Source organism: Odocoileus virginianus, chromosome 14 (assembly GCF_023699985.2).
Source record: "Odocoileus virginianus isolate 20LAN1187 ecotype Illinois chromosome 14, Ovbor_1.2, whole genome shotgun sequence".
Classification (NCBI taxonomy): domain Eukaryota; kingdom Metazoa; phylum Chordata; class Mammalia; order Artiodactyla; family Cervidae; genus Odocoileus; species Odocoileus virginianus.
The window spans coordinates 55,285,178-55,306,196 of record NC_069687.1 but is presented as its reverse complement, the minus strand read 5'-3'; the positions used below and the strand labels follow the sequence as shown (position 1 = coordinate 55,306,196).

Here is a 21,019-nt window from a genome sequence, read left to right as displayed (position 1 = left end):
CACTCCATCATCATCAAGATATTCCTCTTTTATGCCCCATTGCTCAGCCCTAAACATCGGTTCCCGCATCATAGTGACTGCCATGCTCACAGGCAATTACAGGCTCCCTTTATTCATCTTCAGCTGGGCTGCTGCAACACAGAGACACGGTCTCCTTCATCTTCCCTCTCACATGGGTGACTGACTTCCAATTTCTTGTCCCCACTGCAAAAGAATAACTATACCTAGACAGCATTGACAGTGCTGCTAAATCATTCTTCTTAATGGCATAAATAAATATAATTTGAGAAACCAACAGACTTGTGACCAGGGAGGGCTGAAGTTCACTGACTCCTATATTGAGCTGCTATTCTAGCCTTTAAAAAAAAAAAAGTGTGTGTTGATTCACACAAGAAAAGTCCAAAGCGTAGGCGTGACCCCAAGTCCTTGAAGACCTCACTGCCTACTAGCCAGGGATCTCCGTTGACAGGAACTGAAAGCTGAATGAAGAGAGAACACATACTTTTGGGAAGGTTGGTTGTCACAGCACCATGATGCCAATGGGGCATCAAGGTCTGCTTCATGTTAATCTCCCAATGCAGCAGTCAACTCCTGTTTTGCTACTAAGACTCAACCCCACCAGAGATGCCCAATTTCACTTCTTAGAATATTATCAGCAGCATTCTGTATTAAACTCAGAATGGCAAGGCAACATTACTAACCACATGGACCTGATGAGGTGACAAGGTGCATGCACGCCAAGTTGCTTCACTCATGTCTGACTCTTTGTGATGCTATGGACTGTAGCCCGCCAGGCTCCTCTGTCCACGGGATTCTCCAGGCAAGAATACTGGAGTAGATTAGCCATGCCCTCCTCCAGGGGATCTTCCTGACCCAGGGATAGAACCTGCGTCCTTTATGTCTCCTGCATCAGCAGGCGGGTTCTTTACCACTAGCGCCACCTAGGAAACCCAACAAAATTAGGGGGACACTTCAAAAGGAAGCTTGTAGCAAGCAGAGCAAGTAGCAGATGCTAACTGATACAGCAAGCCCAGACTGGCTAGGTCCATGACAAATATGTCAAGGAGTCTCTAAAGCCTATTTCCATACCATGAGAGAGCCAGGGACTGCAGAAAAATACCAGAACAACACACATCTACAGAAATCAAAGCCCCTGGGCAAACCACAAGCCTATAGCAGCAACTCAAGCTGCCACTGCCACTGCTGACTGCAGTTTTTAATCAAAAGTAACTTTGGAAAATGTGTCAAGATGACTCAACAGTACAGTGGTCTTTTCACCCCCAGTCACAAAGAGACACCCTGTTACCCTCGACGTTGAATGACAAAAGGGCAAAAATGCCAACACAGGGTCTATTTTTAAATGGAAACAATTCAGATCTACACTTAAAGAGAAATACATTTGGCCTCTTTTCTTTTCCCTTAACTTGTTCTGAAAGGAGAAATATTTCTTCTCATCTCCTGAGATTACCAAATTCTAATAAGGGAAGATATTAGGATCATATGAGTTAATGCACAAAAAAGAGCTTAGTAAGCTTCGGGGCTCCTATTGTCTTTAGTACTTGACTGCTGCCTCTTGAAGGACCAACACCCAGCAAATTCTCCCATCCTGCAGTGACAGCCAGCCCTTGCCAGCAACTCCCGCTTGCACCTTTCACGGGGTGGTTGTCTGGATATAAAATACATAATGGTTTGACTCTAAGCTCTAGCTGTGCAGACCAAAGGCTAACGTGACAACTTCAAATTGATTTTTAAGGAAGTATTAAGTAGAGCTACCCTAATGAGAACATGGTAATAAGAATCTGACAGCAAGCAGCATGGCCTGCAGTGTCGTGTGAGTGAGGGCACCCCGGAGCCGGGAGGGCATGGTGTCTGAGTGACGCCAGGCACGGGTCAGAGTGAACATCTGCAGTCTCGCCTCCCTCCATCCTCGTATTGAAATATAATTCAGCAGAATGAATTGCTAGACATGTCTAAACCCCCTGGGAAATGACAGATATTGATGAATGCTGTTGGGAAGATATATGGAAGGAAACGGCAAATAAATAGAACCATTTTTTCTCAGTCACTTTGCGGATATGTGGAGCAGCTGTTAAAACTACTTGTCAGCTCCCCGTGCTGTCTTCCTCTTTGTCCTTCCTCACCCTCCTCTGCATTCTCTCCACCTTTCTAACCCCCCCGTGAAGGACCAGCATCCCGCTCTTTTTAAAATAATAATCACATTCATAAGAGCCATCTCCTTCTCCCCTATCATACTCTGGCTTCTCAACCAGCTAGTCCAACCCTTTCCAAAATTTCACTCCATTCGAACATGTTGGCTGCCTGCTCTGGATCCTGGAAAGACAGCTGATTCTTGAACAACACAGGCTGGAATGGCACAGTTCCACTTCCTCGAGGATTTTTTTTCAATGATCAACATTACAGTTCTGCCCAAACTCGGAAGGGTTCAATCTGCAGATATGGAACCATGGCTGGAGGGAACCATGGTTACAGAGGGTTGGCTTTAAGTTGCATGAGGATTTTTGACTTTGCAGAAGGTTGGCATCCTCAACCACTTCAGTGTTTGAGGGTCAACTGTACTTTTAATTTTTAAACTCATGAAATGAAATGGCTGAATTCAAATCCACTAGCCTTTGGCCCCAGTCATAAAGCTCAAATCTAAAATTCAAAGCCTGACTACTGCCATGCAGTAGATGCATGACCTGGTTAACTTCTTAAGCCTCAATTTCCCATAAATGCTCTGTAAAATGGACATGACTGACCAACATCTTGGGGTGACTGTGAGGACACAGAATGTAAATTGAGAGCCTGTTAGACCATCTGGCAAACAGAAGGCCCACAATAAACAATGGCTTATTACCCTCTCTACTTTCCATTGCTAAGCAACTCTTCCTGCAAAGGGCACTCCTCCTCAGTGTCATTCTCAAACTGGATCAGATTTTCTGCAGCTCAGGGCCCTTTGGGGTATCTGGCTCTTATTTCATTCACCAAGTGAGCTCAAGAGCACAGAGTGGGAAATCAGTCAGACAGGGATTTGCACTCTGGTTTCACCATTTATTCGCTGGAAACCCTTGATAAATGACTCTCCCTCTCTGAGCTTCTATGCTCAGCCCTCAGGTGGGGATGCTTGTAGGTAACACATGTCAAGTGCCCAGTGCAGTGTTGAACACACACACTATGTGTTCAGTGCTGGCTCGGGTCCCCTCCAAGATACTTTACCCATTTTGGTATCGTTGGCATTGAATCCACAACCAGGGCACTTCTAGCCTTATCTTCCCCCATCAACCACCTGCTTCTATGGGGCTGCCTGTGTATAGAGTACCATTTATTTCTGTACACAATATGCTTTCCTACACTGGAAACTCAGTCAGCTGGAACCATATCTCATCTGTCTTTGTAGTCCCACATTGTACCTAGTACACACCTACTGAAGTTTTTACAGGATCACATACTTAGGTCTGTGCATATTAACTCTCCATTCTGTCTCTCATTTATATTTCTCCCAAGGATAAGACTTTTCCATCTTTGTTTAAATCCCTGTTGCCTCAAATAGGAAAAGACCCTGATGCTGGGAAAGACTGAAGGCAGGAAGAGAAGGGGATGATAAAGGATGGCATCACTAATTCAATGGACGCAAGTTTGGGCAAACTCCAGGAGATGGTGAAGGATAGGGAAGCCTGGTGTGCTGCAGTCCATGAGGTTGCAAAGAATTGGATGCAACTGAACAACATTGCCTCAAATATTCAAATGGGGTCCAGCTGTTTGTTTTATAACCATAACAATAGTGAAAAGGCTCAGCAGCATTAAAATGATACAAAAACATCATGTCACTTCTCCTGGCTTTGATTTTATCTTCTAAAACCCTTCTCCAAAAGGATCTGACACCACCACAAAATACTGTCTGTTTCCAAAGCAAACTGATGAACCTGAGTACACATGAGAACAATTTGTACTCAGTAACTTATTTTTGGAGAAATTAAGAATCCTACTCAGTAACATTCCTTTGCATGCAAAGATGCTTTGATTGACACACCCAAATGTCACTGGCATCCTGAGATGGTAAACATTCTGACAACTGCCCTACATCTAAACAGTTATGAGAGAGGCCAAGGAGGAATTGGGGATCAAGAGCTTTCCAAGAGAAACAAAAAGAACAAAGGCAGCCACAGAGACAAAATAAACTCCACATGACAATCTAAGCAAAAACTTCCAGACAAGTCCAAATTTCCTAACAAGTTCTATATTTTTACAAGGAAATATTTATATTCAATCTAATTCACTTACCAGTGTATTTCCAAATATATTGCTTTGGAACAGTTTCTAGTTTTATGTTGGTTTTTGTTCCAAACAGAATTCAAATTCTTCCTTCCGAATGTCTATGCATGCTTCCTAAAGAATATACTATTCTTGTCTTAAAAAATCTTTGTTGATACTGGTTAATGAATAGACAAAAAATCTAAGACACAACTGTAAAATTTCCCTCCAAATATTGCATAGTAGATCTCCTCCAGCACTTTCAAATGGCAGTTTATTAAAATGCCCTATTTCTGGGATGGGAGATCTCAATCAAGGACTAATCAGTCTTCCCCAACCTTTTTGGCACCAAGGAATGGTTTTGAGGAAGACAACTTTTCCACAGACTGGTGTGAGGTAGGGGGAGATGATTTCGAGATGATTCAAGTGCATTATATTTACTGTGTACTTCATTTCTATTATTATCACATCAGCTCCACGTCAGATCATCAGGCATTAGATCCTGGAGACTGGGGACCCCTGGACTCTATAACCCTTACTAGGAAAGTTGATGTCTATTCTAGCTGGTTTAAAAGCAATAGGACTTAGGAAACACTGTCATCCAAACTATAGCCCTACGCCCCGAATTAAATTCTAACAAGTCACTTAGTGCCTTGCGAAACATAGCATTGCCCTTGTTTTTAAGAAGAGAGAAATTTAAGCCAGGATTAGCCTCATGAATGCTTCAAGCACTGCTTGAAATTAATGACCAGTGTAGGGTTGGAATTCAGCCTTTCTATTTCTAGTCAATTATTTAGCCCCTGACTTCTGAAAGTTCAGGTGACATTACGTAGCCCTGAATTCCAGGGTCAGTGCTTCATGTCTTAAAGTAACAGTATCACTAGACTATTTAACATTCCCTTTTAGGGAATTCAGTCATACATGCTTATGAGGAAATCTGTGCTCTGGGGCTCAGGTTGGGGGCAGGTAGCCATTTGGTTGTTCCAATCATCCTCCAAACTGTCATCTCTCAAGACTGAGAGCCTGATCGTTTTCTTCCAGTCATTCATTAAATGCATTTAATTTCCTACTGTTTGAGTTCACAGAGAACAGTGTGACTGCTGAAAGATCAGCAGTGGGCATATACACACAGACTTTCACACACTGATACATCAGACCCACTTACGGTTGTCTACAAAGCTGGTCCTGTCTCCAAGTGACCTGTCTCCAAATAAAGGAAGGGAAGTGGGGCATGAGAAAGGATAGAGTACTAATGTCCATGTGTGAGGCCTCAGCCTCTTGCCCCTTCTACCATGCATGTACCTATGAGACAACATCTCTCATAAAAGCCTCAGGACAGACCCTTGCTGTAGTTACTGATAGAGTTACCAGATTTTAGAAAAATATAGGATGCCTAAGTAAACTGAAATGCAAATAAATCTGAATATACATACTCCAAATGTTACACCGGCCACCTCTGTGCTAAAAATATTATTCCTTGTCTCTCTGAAATTAAAATTTAACTTAATGTCATGTATTTTATCTGGTGACCCTATTTCCTGAACACTTATGATTAGCAATGCAGGAGGATTTTTATGACGGTACAGAAAAAGGAAATCTATTAAGTAGTAAAAGGGACGATAGGTACACCAATAATAGAAAACTAAAAGTAATCCACCCTGGAAGAAAAGAACAATGTAAGATGGTAACAGGAAAGATAGAGTGAAAGTGTGGCTGTGAAACTGATGGTTCGAAATGGAATGTGAATGTAGCAAAGAATTGTGAACTTCATCTCCCTGTTTTGTACACTGGAGATGGGGGACTCATTGCTCCGAGTCTGTGCAAGTATCACCTACCATTATTTTTCTATTATTTCTACATACCAGTGCAGACAAAAGTTAGCAAAGTGGAGTGAAAACAAAACAATAAAAATACTTTGCACTGAGATTCCTGGCAACCAAAACAAAGACAGAAGCACAGTAAGAAACCCAACTCTCACTGCTCAGCAAAAGAAATAATTCAAATTTATCAGACCAAGTTAACCGCCCTTTCCTTGTTCTGACCTTAGAGCAATTTGTTTCTGAGGTGTTAATAAAAGGGCAATGACATACGTAATTCTCACTGATGTCTAGAGTACTTTAGGGCAAAAATGCAGGTGCATCTTACATTATGCAACACTAAATAAAAACTAAGGATGCAATGTTGTGTGTACACATGTGCATGTAAGTGCATAAGTCTCCTTTACAGGGACTTGTAAACTGGGAGGCCTGGCGTGCTGTGATTCACGGGGTTGCAAAGAGTCAGATACAACTGAGCGACTGAACTGAACTGAACTGAAGGTACCTTAAACGAATTCTTCAAAAAATTCTTCTTCAAGCCTAAACTGGTGCAGTGATAATGATTTACACAGTGGTTAAGACTCCACCTGTGTTCTTATTCAGAAAAAGAGAAACAGACTTTTAAAGGTACTGTTTTTCTCTTTTCAAAAGTTTTACCCCCCAGGGATCAGGTCAGCAAGGAGTTAAAAAACAAGGAAGAGGCTTACTTTCAGCTCTCCCTTCAGGCCTGAGTGGGATGCAGGGGCCTGAGACAGTACTGTCAAAAAACAGAGAAATGATCTGGCTAGGCAGACACAAGAAAATAAATTTAGCCCTGACAATATGCATTGATAAAGTACTTGAATGACAACAGAACATGACAATGACAAATGCAGGCTACCACCACCAGGGTCATTAATACATCAGAAACACTAATTTTTATCAATCTTTAAACATCCTGGTTGGTGGCATTTGCATTTCTTTGCCTACTCTTGTTCCTGTGGAGATGACAGAAAGTCAGCTTCATTTTCAGTTTCCATCCAGGAAGTTAAAAATAAGTCTACATTCCTGATCTTTGATTAGCCCGTGAAAATGAGTTTTAAACAGGAGATGGATGGCCTGGTGCGCTCAGTCTCAGAGGACAGAACATGACTGCCACCAGGGAAGGAGGTGGGCTTCCCCACTCAACAGTGGGGCCAGGATGTAAGTGTGAAGTGAGAAAATGAAGCAAACCAGTGTCTGCAAAGACTCCCACTATTGCTCCTCTTGGGAGCTAAAAGCATTTACTACTTAAACTCCAAGGGACCTTAAAAGTGTCTGGTTCAACGCACTTATTTTACAAAGAAGACTGAGAACCAGAAATGAAGGCACAGCTATGAGCAATTGACGTGGGACCAGAATCTAAGCCTCAGATCCCTTTTCAGGCCCTTCTCGTCACACCTTGAAAAATCAGTGCAGATGCTGAGACACTCTCCTCGGCCAGACAAGTCCCTTGCTTCCCCATCTTTACACCCCATCAGTGTGAGCCAGGTATTCCATTCTCCTTCATATCTGTGTCTCCCCTAGTCACTACTGTATTATAGCCAACTTCCATGTCTGTGTCTTCCAGAGGACTGATGAGTGGCTGATTTACTGATTCCAGCACATGTGCAGTTAGCGCCCACATGCACCTTCATGCAGTGGCACTGCAGTTAGATGCCACTGTATGAGAAGTTAGTTAGTGCCACTGTATGAGAAGTCAGTTAGTTAGTGCCACTGTATGAGAAGTCAGTTAGTTAGTGCCACTGTATGAGAAGTCAGTTAGTTAGTGCCACTGTATGAGAAGTCAGTTAGTTAGTGCCACTGTATGAGAAGTTTAGTTAGTGCCACTGTATGAGAAGTCAGTTAGTTAGTGCCACTGTATGAGAAGTCAGTTAGTTAGTGCCACTGTATGAGAAGTCAGTTAGTTAGTTAGTGCCACTGTATAAGAAGTTAGTTAGTGCCACTGTATGAGAATTTAGTTAGTTAGTGCCACTGTATAAGAACTTAGTTAGTGCCACTGTATGAGAAGTTAGTTAGTTAGTGCCACTGTATGAGAAGTTAGTTAGTTAGTGCCACTGTAGGAGAAGTTAGTTAGTTAGTGCCACTGTATAAGAAGTTAGTTAGTTAGTGCCACTGTATAAGAAGACATCACTCCAAGAGCTGGCTACCTATGTCCAACTTCACACCTGGGTACCAGTGTGGTGGGAAATGGCAGCCCCCACCATTTTCATTGCCTTCCCCAACCTTACCTTCCCCTGACTAACAACTCAAAGAGTGCTATATATGGGATTTAATAATCAATACTAATTTTCCATTATTTAAATTCTTAATTTCATATTCTTAACTGTGATACAATTCATTCAACTTCTGTGACTTTCTCATATATGCTAAAGAGTCACAGGGGTCTAAAATTGCTTCACCTCCTAAAAACAAAATACATACAAAACAAAACTGTATATATATCCAAGTTATGTGTGTATGTCTATACATATATATATACATACACACACACACACACACACACACATATATATATATTTCAACTGTATATATTCAAAACTTGGAATCAGCATGCTTCTCAGAACCTACAAGTACACAAAGTATGATGGAGAGGAAAACCATGTCCAGCCATGCTCAGGCCTCAGTGTACCCTATCAGTTAAACAGATTCTCAGGGAAGTACTGAAAAAAAAAGGAAAAAAAAAAAAAGGAAGAAAAAAGAGAATATGATTATGCCCCTTCAAAAAATTCAATCCTCAATAAAAAACCTGAAATCAATTTTCTATTCTAAAAATATTTTTAAGAACAAGCAACTTAAAATTTTGATATATGGATTCAATAAATTCATTTTTTTCAATTGGGAATAACCCAAAGTCCATCATTTACAGAATCACACTTGACTATAAGAAATAAGGGGGAAAGACAGAAAGAGAAAACTGGGAGAGGAATTGGGAGAGAAACAGCTTTGGGAAACCTAGTTCATACATCTTTGGTTAGTTTCTGTTAAGTTTCTTCATTAGTCTAATTGGTACAGAGAACTTCCTAATATAAATACATTTGGACACACACAACCTTTAAAATAAAGCCAGCAAAAACTTTAAAAGACCACTAGGCACTCTCTTCTTTGGAGTTACTTTGAAGAATTTCAGTCACTGTTTTTGATCACATCCGACACACCCAGTAAGGGCCAGAATGACATTTTGCAGATGATCACAGTTTAGCTCTATCTCAGTATGCAACTGAGGTTCCTACGCTAGCAGTCCTGGAATTCTATGTCACAATGATTTAAGGCCCAAGCTACTTTTTGCCTCACAGAAGACACTCCAAGAAACTTAAGAGAAATCAGATCTTCTGGTAACAATCTGTTCTTAACACTTGGGACTAATTTTAAGTCCTTCAAACTCTATCTGGTACAGAATTGGACGAAGGACTGCTGAAGAGCTGGATCTGCTGATGGAGCAGAGCTGCCAGTCCTCTCTGGAGTTCTGCACGCAAAAGAGCAAATAGCTCAGCCTCTCATCTGACTCTCGGTATACCAGCAACACATTTGAGTCCTCAAGTCCTCATGCAGACTCTTCCTTTGGTTCTCCTCTCATCCCTGACATCACTTCCTGTGATGCTGTCAATGGTGCAAAATGTCTGAAGGAGAGAACTGAGCCTCAAATAGGACTCTGCAGCTTGGCTCTGAACAAGGTGGCCGCTTGGCAATCCCCAAGTAGCAGGAATAACCAAAGTCCATTATTTATAGAATCACACTTGAACACAAGAAGGAATGGGGAGAGAGAGGGAGAAAAAGAAACAGGTAACTGGGAGAGAGACTGGAAGAGACAGAAATTGCTATGGGGACCCTAGCAGGACTTGGGACTGGCCATGTGATGCTTCCCCCAACCCCCATCACTAGGAGCTATGACTCATGGGTAGGCCATCTGCATGGATGATGAGCTGCTGCAGAAGGCCCCTGACAGCCAGCCACTGGCAGGCAGCGTCTGCCAAAGGAGTGGGCTAACAGCTGTGTGCCCCATCAAGTGGGAGTCTCAGGAGAGCTTCCTACTCCGATATGGAGAAATTGCAAACACAGCATACACCGAAATCATCATCTTCCGATTAGAACACCTAGATAGAAAATGAAATATCCAGACAAACTGACCTGGGGCAGTGAAGACAGCAAGTGATTTTGGGTTTGTTTGTTTTTTAAAAAGAGTATAGTTGCTTTACAATGCTGTGTTAGTTTCTGCTATACAACACAGTGAATCAGCTACATGTACGCAGCTGTATGTAATCAACTATATGTATACACATCCGCTCCGTCTTAGACCTCCCCCCCTACCCACCCCCCATCCCACTATACAGGACAGAATGAAGGTTCCTTCAGAAGCCAAAAATAGAACTTCCAGCAAGTGATTTTTAAAGGCTACTGAAAATCATGCACCCTCACCAAAAAGAAGATGCTAATGGATTTGCCTTTTGATAGCTCAGTGGCTCAGAAAAATAGAGATACTCTCCAGCCTCACAAACCATTGTTGATGAAGTACACAACGTTACAAGCTCTAAAACAGAACACTAAAGCAACTGAAAAGAATCCCAGCCCCCAGTTATATGCCCTCTAAGTAGAAAATCTGTCAGTATTGAGAAATAGTAAAACAAATAGAAGCAGGATGTTTTTAAGCTGCTATAATCTTAAGTATGAATGATCTGGGTTCCTTTTCCTGTTGGCCAATGGCCAAGAGCACAAATCAAGAGCATCACGAGAACATCATTCACAACAACTGTAAAGACTTTTGCCCTTTGAACATTTTAAACTTGCCAGATTTCAGCATGTTAACGTACCAGTCATCCTTCAGAGGCTGGCTAAGTTGAACAAGCCTACCCACTGCCCAGTCTACAACACCATCACACTTCCAAGCTCCCATGGGCTTTGGCTCTGCCCCTGGGAAACCCCACGCTGGGCAGCAAAACTCCCCTCCCCGACTCTTACCCAGCTCGGCTCCCTCCCCTCTCCCCATTGCTCTCCCGGGTGACCATGCCCCAGGCCTCTCTGCTATGTTCTGTGGGACTATGTTCCCAGTTCAGAAATTTCCCTGGTGCCTTAAACCTTCCCTCAAACATGTACACAGACTTCACTTTCATGACTGAAGACCTTATATGGGCTGCCAGTGCTTCCAAGAAATCCTACTTCATTTATAGCTCCCCTTCCTATTCTTCATCATTTCAGACTTGCTTCTCTTGTCAGTTCCCATATAAGCCTCCCCAAACCCACCCAGATATCTCATCGGGCACTGAGAAGTAAAGGCGCTAAATCAACTAAACTACCTGCTTTTTATGAAAAGAAAATTTATTAAAATCACTTATCTGGAAAGGATATATTTTAAAATCAAACCTATTTTGAAGTAACTGTAGGTTCACATGCAATTGTGAGAAATAATGCAGAGAGACCCCAGATAGTCTTTACCCAGTTTCCCTCAATAGTAACATCTCTATGCCTGCCCTGCAAATATGTGAAATAGGTAGTAGTAAGAAGTTACTGTAATCCCAGAGAGTTCAGCTCCATGCTCTGTGATGACCTAAAGGGCTGGGAGGGAGGTCCAGTGAGGGACGTATGTACACACACAGCTGATTCACTTCCTTGTACAGCAGAAACTAACGCATTGTATGTAAAGCAACTATACCCCAATTTAAAAAATGGCAACATCTTAAAAAACTGTGGGGTACAATCACAGCCAGGATAATGATGTTGAAACAGTCAAGATCTAGAACATCTTCACCACTGCAGAATTCCTCATGTTGCCAGTTCATAGCCACACCTATTTCCCTCCCATGACCTCCTCAAGTCTCAGCAACCTCTAATTGGTAATTGATCCTCTACTTCTACAATTTTGCAATTTCAAGAATATTGTATAGAAATGAAATTGCACAGCATGTAACCTCTTTTTTTTTTTTAGTTCTACCTCTGTTTATTGCTACCAACCCTTCTTCCTCCACCCCTCTCACGCATGTGTGCTCAGTCATGTGACCCCATGGGCTGCAGCCCTCCAGGCTCTTCTGTCCATGGAATCTTCCAGGCAAGAATACTAGAGTGGACTGCCATTTCCTTCTTCTGTTTTTTTCTTTCTTTCTTTTTTTTTTTTCTTAGCATGACTCTCTGGAGATTCACCCAGGTTGTCACATGCATGATGTGGATGAAGAATGTCACCTTCCATATCAGTAAACGAAGGATGTTACAGACATCAAGCCAGCTTGCCACTGCAGCTGCTGCCCAACTGTGCTCCCTGAGGGAGTTCAGGGTGGAGAAGAGGATACTGGCCCTAGGTAGTTAAGGTGCATATCAAAGGAAAAATTTCAATGAGCCCAGAATCTTGCATCTTCCCAGACACAGACAAGTGCCAAATGCATTAACTTGAGGTGCGTGCTTTTCTGGAATTAACACTAATCATTTGATGTCCCTGCTACCAGTTTTTGTTGTTGTTTCCAAAAACTCCTCAATATCCTGGCTTCTTCCTTACCTCTTCGGAGCAGTCTGAGAGGCTGGTTTAAGTCCTCAGCAAGTCCACTGAATAAAATATCATTCCCAACTTTCAGGTTGCGTGTTTTTTCCAGTAAACAATTGGTAGTTTGTTCCTTTTTATTGCTGAGTAGTATTTCATGGTATGTGTGCTTTGCTTAGTCGTTCAGTCGCATAGGATTCTCTTTGACCCCATGGACTGTAGCCTGCCAGGCTCTTCCGTCCATGGGGATTCTCCAGGCAAGAATACTGGAGTGGGTTGCCATGCCCTCCTCCAGGGGATCTTCCCATCCCAGGGACTGAACCAGGTCTCTTGTATTGCAGTGAGTTTCTTTACCATCTGAGCCCATTTCATGGTACGGCTGTCCCTAAACTACTTGCTTTTGCATCCATTTTCTCCTCCTTCCTCCTATGATGATGAAGGAAGCACCTCTCTCTCTACAAAGGCCAACCGTTTTACATGTGCTCTAGACACCCTACCGGGTGCTTTCAAATCACTTCACCTCTCTGGCTGTCATCTCTTCAGAACCATTCTCAACACCTTACAGACATACTTGCCTGGTTCCCACAGCAAGATGGCCCCCTCTGTCCCCTCATATCCTTCCAGGTCATACCCATTTTCTCTAGTCTCTTACACTGCACAACTTCTCAAAAGAGCTATCTGCACTCTCATCAGCACGTTGGTTACCCCGAGGTCCTTCATTGCCATTTGCTCCTAAGCTCGTTCGCTCTAAGTTTTATCCACACTTCATCAAAACATGACTCTCCACTTCTGTTACTGCACAGTCCTCTCCAGACATTCCAATTTAACGTGCCTCATAGGCATTTCAGACCTAATGTACTGAAAACTAAGTTAATCACACTCAATTTCTTTATTAAAATCCATTTCTCAGTCTCCCCTGCCTCTTGTGTAGCTGGCCTCAGAGACAACACTTACAGCAGGGTCCATATAGCACTCCCCCAATTCCAGTACTAGCCTTAAATAGCTCAGGCTTCCCTGTGGTTCAGACCGTAAAGAATCTGTCTGCAATGCAGGCACCCAGGTTCAATCCCTGGGTGGGGAAGATCCCCTTGAGGAGGGAATGACAACCCACTCCAGAATTCTTACCTGGAGAATTCCATGGGCAAGGAGCCTGGCAGGCTACAGTCCACAGAGTCACAAAGAGTCAGACATGACTCAGTGACTAACACTTAACCTGGAGAAGGAAATGGCAACCCACTCCAGTATTCTTGCCTGGAAAATCCCATGGACGGAGGAGCCTGGTAGGGCTACAGTCCATGGGGTCGCAAAGAGTTGGACACGACTGAGCGACTTCACTTTCCTTTTCCTATGCAAGGGGAAAGTGAAAGTCACTCAGTTGTGTCCGACTCTTTGTGACCCCATGGACTCTACAGTCCATGGAATTCTCCAAGCCAGTATACTGGAGTGGGTAGCCTTTCCCTTCTCCAGGAGATCTTCCCAACCCAGGGATTGAACCCAGGTATCCCACATTGCAAGTGGATTCTTTACCATGCCTCTTGAGAAACCTATATGCAGGTCAGGAAGCAACAGTTAGAAGTGGACATGGACCAACAGATTGGTTCCAAATAGGAAAAGGAGTACGTCAAGGCTGTATATTGTCACCCTGCTTATTTAACTTATATACAGAGTACATCATGAGAAACGTCGGGCTGGAAGAAGCACAAGCTGGAATCAAGATTGCAGGGAGAAATATCAATAACCTCAGATATGCAGATGACACCACCCTTATGGCAGAAAGTGGAGAGGAACTAAAATGCCTCTTGATGAAAGTGAAAGAGGAGAGTGAAAAAGTTGGCTTAAAGCTCAACATTCAGGTAACTAAGATCATGAAATCTGGTCCCATCACTTCATGGGAAATAGATGGAGAAACAGTGGAAACAGTGTCAGACTTTATTTTTTTGGGCTCCAAAATCACTGCAGATGGTGATTACAGCCATGAAATTAAAAGACGCTTACTCCTTGGAAGGAAAGTTATGACCAACCTAGATAGCATATTAAAAAGCAGAGACATTACTTTGCCAGCAAAGGTCCAATCTGGTCAAGGCTATGGTTTTTCCAGTGGTCATGTATGGATGTGAGAGTTGGACTGTGAAGAAAGCTGAGTGTCAAAAAATTGATGCTTCTGAACTGTGGTGTTGGAGAAGACTCTTGAGAGTCCCTTGGACTGCAAGGAGATCCAACCAGTCCATCCTAAAGCCCATCCTAAAGTCCTGGGTGTTCATTGGAAGGACTGATGTTGAAGCTGAAACTCCAATACTTTGGCCACCTCATGTGAAGAGTTGACTCATTGGAGAAGACCCTGATGCTGGGAGGGATTGGGGGCAAGAAGAGAAGGGGACGACAGAGGATGAGATAGTTGAATGGCATTACTGACTCGATGGACATGAGTTTGAGTGAACTCCGGGAGTTGGTGATGGACAGGGGGACCTGACGTGCTGCAATTCATGGGGTCACAAAGAGTCGGACATAACTGAGTGACTGAACTGAACTGAACTGAGTGCAAGGGGATCTTGTTAAATGAATGGGACTAGAAATACAGCGTGTCTCTTCCAGGATGGGACTTCTAGCAAGAAAGGTTTTTCTTCTCTCTCCCTCCAGTTCCACCAGCTAGAAACAGAGTATCTCAAGGCCATAAAAGAAGAAACAAAGCAGAAGGTGGAAGGCATGTGGGACCCTGACTCTTCAGGTGCTTCCCAGGTGGCACCGTGGTAAAGAATCCACTTGCCAATGCAGGAGATGCAAAAGACATGGGTTCAATCCCCGGGTCAGGAAGATGCCCTGGAGGAGGAAATAGCAACCCACTCCAGTATTCTTGCCTGGAAAATCCCAAGGTCAGAGGAGCTTGGCGGGCTACAGTCCAGAGGGGTTGCACAGAGTCAGACACAACTGAGCATGAACTCTTCAAGAGGAGAGAGCTGCCTGATAACCCAAAAAACTTATATGGGCTAGAAATATGTGACTACTGTGTTAAGCCCCAGAAATACCTTGGTTTACTTGCTGTAATGTGGTATTATCCTAATATACACCATTTATACATAGGCATTCTTTTGATGGCATTGCAAATATGAAGAAATTCAGAGCACATAGGACAGTATTCAGATGCAATACTTACTGAATACCAAGGCTACCTGGGCTTCCCTGGTGGCTTAGAAGTAACGAATTGGCTGCCAATGCAGGAGATGTAGGCTCGATCCCTGGGTTGGGAAGATCCCCTGGAGAAGGAAATGGCATCCCACTCCAGTATTCTTGCCTGGGAAAATCCCACAGAGGAATCTGGTACAGTCCATGGGGCCATGAAGAGTTGGACTGGACTTAGTGACTGAACAACAACAAGGCTACATACAACATAGCTATATTTTATGTAAATATGCTTTTATCCAAATTTTTTCAGACTTGCCCGCTAAGCTAAGGAGGCCTTTAGGATGAGAAACCCAATAAACTCTGCTGTTGCTTCTAAGTCGCTTCAGTTGTGTCTGACTCTGTGCGACCCCATAGACGGCAGCCCACTAGGCTCCTCCATCCCTGGGATTCTCCAGGCAAGAATACTGGAGTGGATTGCCTATACAGCACTTAAAAGAGAATATCCTTCAAGTTAATTTTACAGGAAAGAATATTTTCTGGGATTGTATGATTTGTTTCTCCCTTCCCTCTTAAAGTAAAACTCATTCTGAAGTGGCTTTTTAAAAAAAAAATTTTTAAATGTTACCTTCAACTGATTCCCACAGTCCACGCAGGAAAAATATCTCAGTTTCTCCCTCAGATAGAATACAATGATGCTAACAGTTTTAGAAGTTCTCATTTATACTGTCTACAAAGTTGATCTTATTATAACATGCACATGATGCACATGCACAGATTCCTCTTGGTTTTCTATTCCAAACAACCCAAGTTATATTTTGAAAAACACAACTCTGCATAAGAGAGAGAAGTCTTCCCTCCTTTTCTGACTGTTAAGGCTGCAACACACAGACATCACAGGTATGGAATGCAGGACTAGGATTCAGGGCAATTATTTGCATAGCAAAAAGCCAGGAGTCAAGATTCTGAGGTTCTGCCCTTCATTCTGTGGCTTCCTTGCTGTGAACTGTCAGGCACATTACCACTTAGTCATGCTCAGATTTAAGAACCTATATAACTATTTGAATAATGCTTCTTTTCCTCATCAGGGGGCTCCAAAGCTCAGTCAATGTTTACACGATGCTTCTGGGTGCCTAGTTAGCAAGCTGTGGGCCATGAAGATATAAAACATCAGCAGACTCAAAAAAAAAAGAAGCAGGCAGTGATGGGTATGGTAAACTCTAGGTCTGTTGTTGAAATGCCAGCCCTGCATAAAAGGTACTGGTTGTTTTTTCTTCTGATCTACTACTCAAGTCATTCAAAGCTTTAGCTGGGGAAGAAAATGTCAAAAGTTCAATCAAGGGTGTCTGCATGGTAGCATTATGGTCTTACAGTTTTTTCCTTTATGTTGCTCTGTATTTTCTAAACTGTCCACCATGAACTCATATACTTCCTTAATTGAAAAATAGGTAAATGTAAATATTCTAAAAGATGATGTTTAAAAAGAAAGGCTAACTATATCAGACTGAATTACTGGTGCTGATTCTTCATTTCTCCCCAGCTGTGTTATATATCTGCATCTTTGCCGAGTGTCATGTTGGGGAGGGCACGCTTCTGACCCTTGATGCAGGGCTTGATCGTGTGACTTGCTTTGGCCAATACAAAGTTAGCAGACATGGCGCCAGAAGAGACTTGAAATCTGCCTGTGCAGGTGGATATACATGTCCTTGTGCTCATCTTTTAGAAGAAGAACATGGTATTTTGGGTAGCTGCTGGTTCAAGAAGAGGAGAGAAAGGTGGAGCAGATCTTGACCTAGGCTGGACCCAGGAAGCCATCACAGCAGAGACCAGGCTAAATCACCCCAAACTCAGCTGACCTGCAGTCATGGGAGAAAGGAAGGAATGTGTACTGTTGTTTTACAGTGAAATTTTGTGGTTATGTAGCATGATCGTTGTCTACCAGTATACCACCTAATGCCACAGAAAACCTCAGGGGCAAAAGTAAGTCATGGATTGAACTGCAGTTTGAGAAAACTTTTTAGAAGATAGGAATTATTTTCCTCCCTCTCATTAAAACTATAATTATTTAATTACAATTATAGTAAGCCCTATGAAAAGTTAATGAGTCCATTCAATACAGAGATTTCACATGAAAAATATATTGAGTCTTTTTCAATGTTAATATTTTTTGCAACATGATTTAATGTTTATGGCTGTTTTCCACTTTATGTGTATACCATATTATGTTTCACCAATATTCTTTTGCCAGATATCTAGGTTTTAGATAATCTGCCATCTTTATTATTATTAATGGTGCTCTCTAAACATAACTAAGGCAAATTCTCTACACATATTCATGACTATTTCCTTGTGATGAAATCTGAGGAACAGAATGGCTGGGCTAAGGAATATGTAAATTTTAAAGCTTTAATATGGGTGTTAATTGCCTACTTTTAATTTACTTTTGTAATTAATAAACAAGGATCTGTACAGATTGAGTCAGCTCCGGATATAAACTGAGCAAAAATTGTCCAATTAATTGGAAAAAATTACTCCAATCAATCCTGCTGGAACATATTAAAGACCTATTGGGTACCAGCTATGCGAGGCCCAGGGTAGTGGCTACAAGCATGGACTGTGAGCCACAAAACCTGGGTTCACATCTTGGCATCATCCAGTTCATGATCTTGTGCAATTTACTCAGCTTGTCTGTGCCTCAGTGTTCTCACCTGTAAAGTGGAGATAAGAGTGCCTCCCTCATAAGAGCACAGAGATGTAAGTCAATAAATGTAATTCCCTAAACACTGTGCCTGCCACATAGTAAATTCTTCATGTTAGCTGCTATTAGGAATGAACAGATGAGGAAGATCACAGATCTTCTTCTCAACAACCTAAGAGTTTAGTGAAACTTATAAAGGATAATTGGGTAGCAAAATTTTCAAACTGAATTTTCAGACTCAGTGAAAGTTAGCTTTTCATAAAGTCTTTGCTTCAAAGAAAGCAGTAGAAAACTCCTAAAAGAAAAGAAACCTTGGAATAAAACAAAGGTAAACAATAAGGTAAACAAAATAAAGGTAAACAATAGGAAGGTGACTGGTCTTTAAGCTACAGAAACTGACAGTGCAAATATCTAATACCACAAATTTATGACGGCAAAACCGGTTTGACTAATTTAAGTTTAGCAACAAGATCTATCCCAAGGGGAGATCATATGTGACTATTCACAGTTGCCTAAAACTAGTGGAAACCACTTTTCTTAATGATCAGAGATGATCTTTCTTCTCTCCGCTCTACTACCTGACACTGGTACAGTGCCTGACACAAAGCAGAAACTCAGGTGATAAAGGTTTCAAACTGATGTTCAAAGCCCAAGTTACCCATCAACTGCAAAGATTCTAAATTCAGTACACTCTGCACACAACACTAATAGCCACCATCCCTAGGCTAAATGCTCTGCATATGTTATTTCATTAAATCCTCAACGAAGCTATCTAAAAGACCAACTAAGAGTGTTTTCTCTTCATATTCTGAAATAATTTCCAAGTGACTGTTTTTTTTTAATGGGCTGATGTTCAAGAGATTTTTTTTTTTTCAAAGCTCTCCCAAGGATCACTAAACATTTTTGAAAATTATCTTACCAAAGATTTAATTACCTAAAATAATTTTATACCAAGCAAAATTACATAAGAAGGCTAGAATTGCTGGAGCTTTTGAGGTTTGTTATTTTAAAATTGGAGTCAAGTTCAGTATTTTTTGAAGCCCAAAGGCCAAATTTAATGTTTCAGGTCATGTATTTGTAATACTTTTGCATTATTTGAAAGTTTTAAGCAAACTGCTTTGGCAAAAATTGGAGAGAACCCTTATTCCTTCCCTCCTATTGGTCAAAAGTAGTTTAACTAAAGTTAAGTAAATTTCCTAAGTGAAATTAGTAAGCAAGGGGTGAGTCTTTTAAGCTCTAAGATTCCATATCCTCCCCTAAGAAACTAAAAGTTATACTAAACCTTTAGGATATCCTACTTTAAAAAAAAATCTGCATTTATAGAAATGAAAGTCAAGAAAAATGTCCTAGTATGCATTAGAAGAACATCAGTAAAACTCCAGTGGGAACATTTTCTTAATGTTAGTGAAGTACAGCAATTTTTGGAATTTTTTTCCTCTTGGTCTGAGGTCAGTTTCACCGTCGATCCCAGCACTGTGCCCATACTGGGTCACATGTTCTAGACTGATCATGGTATAGAAGCATTTTTGTTTCCAGAAATTTCATCTCCAAAACTCAAAATCCATATGTTCCAAAAAAACAACTCATTTTTGAGGTCACTTATGAACTGGCAAGCAAGACTGTCACTCATAGAGAAAACTTTGTGTGAGGGTTTCAAAAACAATAAAGTTTCCCCCAAAATATCTATATTTAGAGGGAAAAGCACTCAGAATGAATAGAAACCTAACCTTCAGTGACCTAACCTTATTAAACCTAACCTTATTATTAAACCTAACCTAACCTTATTAAAACATGAATATTTATATGGCAAGTTATTTTTTTTAAAATATACTTTAAGTTATTTTAATTTTAATTTTTAAAATTTTAATTTATCTTTCAAGTTAATAAAAGTTATTTATAAATTTAGGGATTTTAGCTTTTCAATTAATTTAACAACACAAGTTACAAACGGAGGAAAGAAAAAAATGGGTGAAAGATCTGAACAGGCACTTCACAAAAGGAAAAATACAAATGTCCAATCAGCACATGAAAAGATGTTTGACATCATTTAGTCATCAAGAAAATATAAATTAAAACCAGAATGTGATAGAGCTACTTTCCCACTAAAATGGCTAAAACTAAAAAGCCTAGCAATACCACAGGTGGTTAAGAATGCATAGTAATTAGCTCACCTGTTGGTGGTAGGAAAGTAAAAATAAATCATTTTGGAAACAGTTTGGCAGTTTCTTATAAAATTCAACATATGCTACAGATACAACTAATAACATGTATGTGAGTGCATCCTCAGTCACTTCAGTCATGTCTGACTCTTTGCAACCCTATGGACTATAGCCTGCCAGGATCCTCTGTCCATGGGATTCTCCAAGCAAGAATACTGGAGAGGGTTGCCATTTCTTTTTCCACTAACAACATGGATGAATGTTAAAAACATACTGAACAAAAGCAGACACAAAAAAACATGTACCGCATGATTCCATTAATATGGACAAAAGCAGAGAGTTGCCTGGGTGCAGGGAAGGGATGTAGGGAACGTTTTATATCTTGATTTTGGTTGTAGTTCCAAAATCAAGATATTTTGGTAAATAACTTTGCTAAACCCAACCACATGTGCACTTAGAATGAATACATCTAATATGTAAATTACACTTCAGTCAA

General features: G+C 41.4%; 1 protein-coding gene across 8 annotated transcripts in view; it reads right to left on the bottom strand.

Annotated features, from left to right (window-relative positions):
- Window positions 1-21,019, bottom strand: part of MAST4 (microtubule associated serine/threonine kinase family member 4) — a 610,376-nt gene that overhangs the window by 413,597 nt on the left and 175,760 nt on the right. The gene's annotated exons all lie outside the window — the stretch shown is intronic.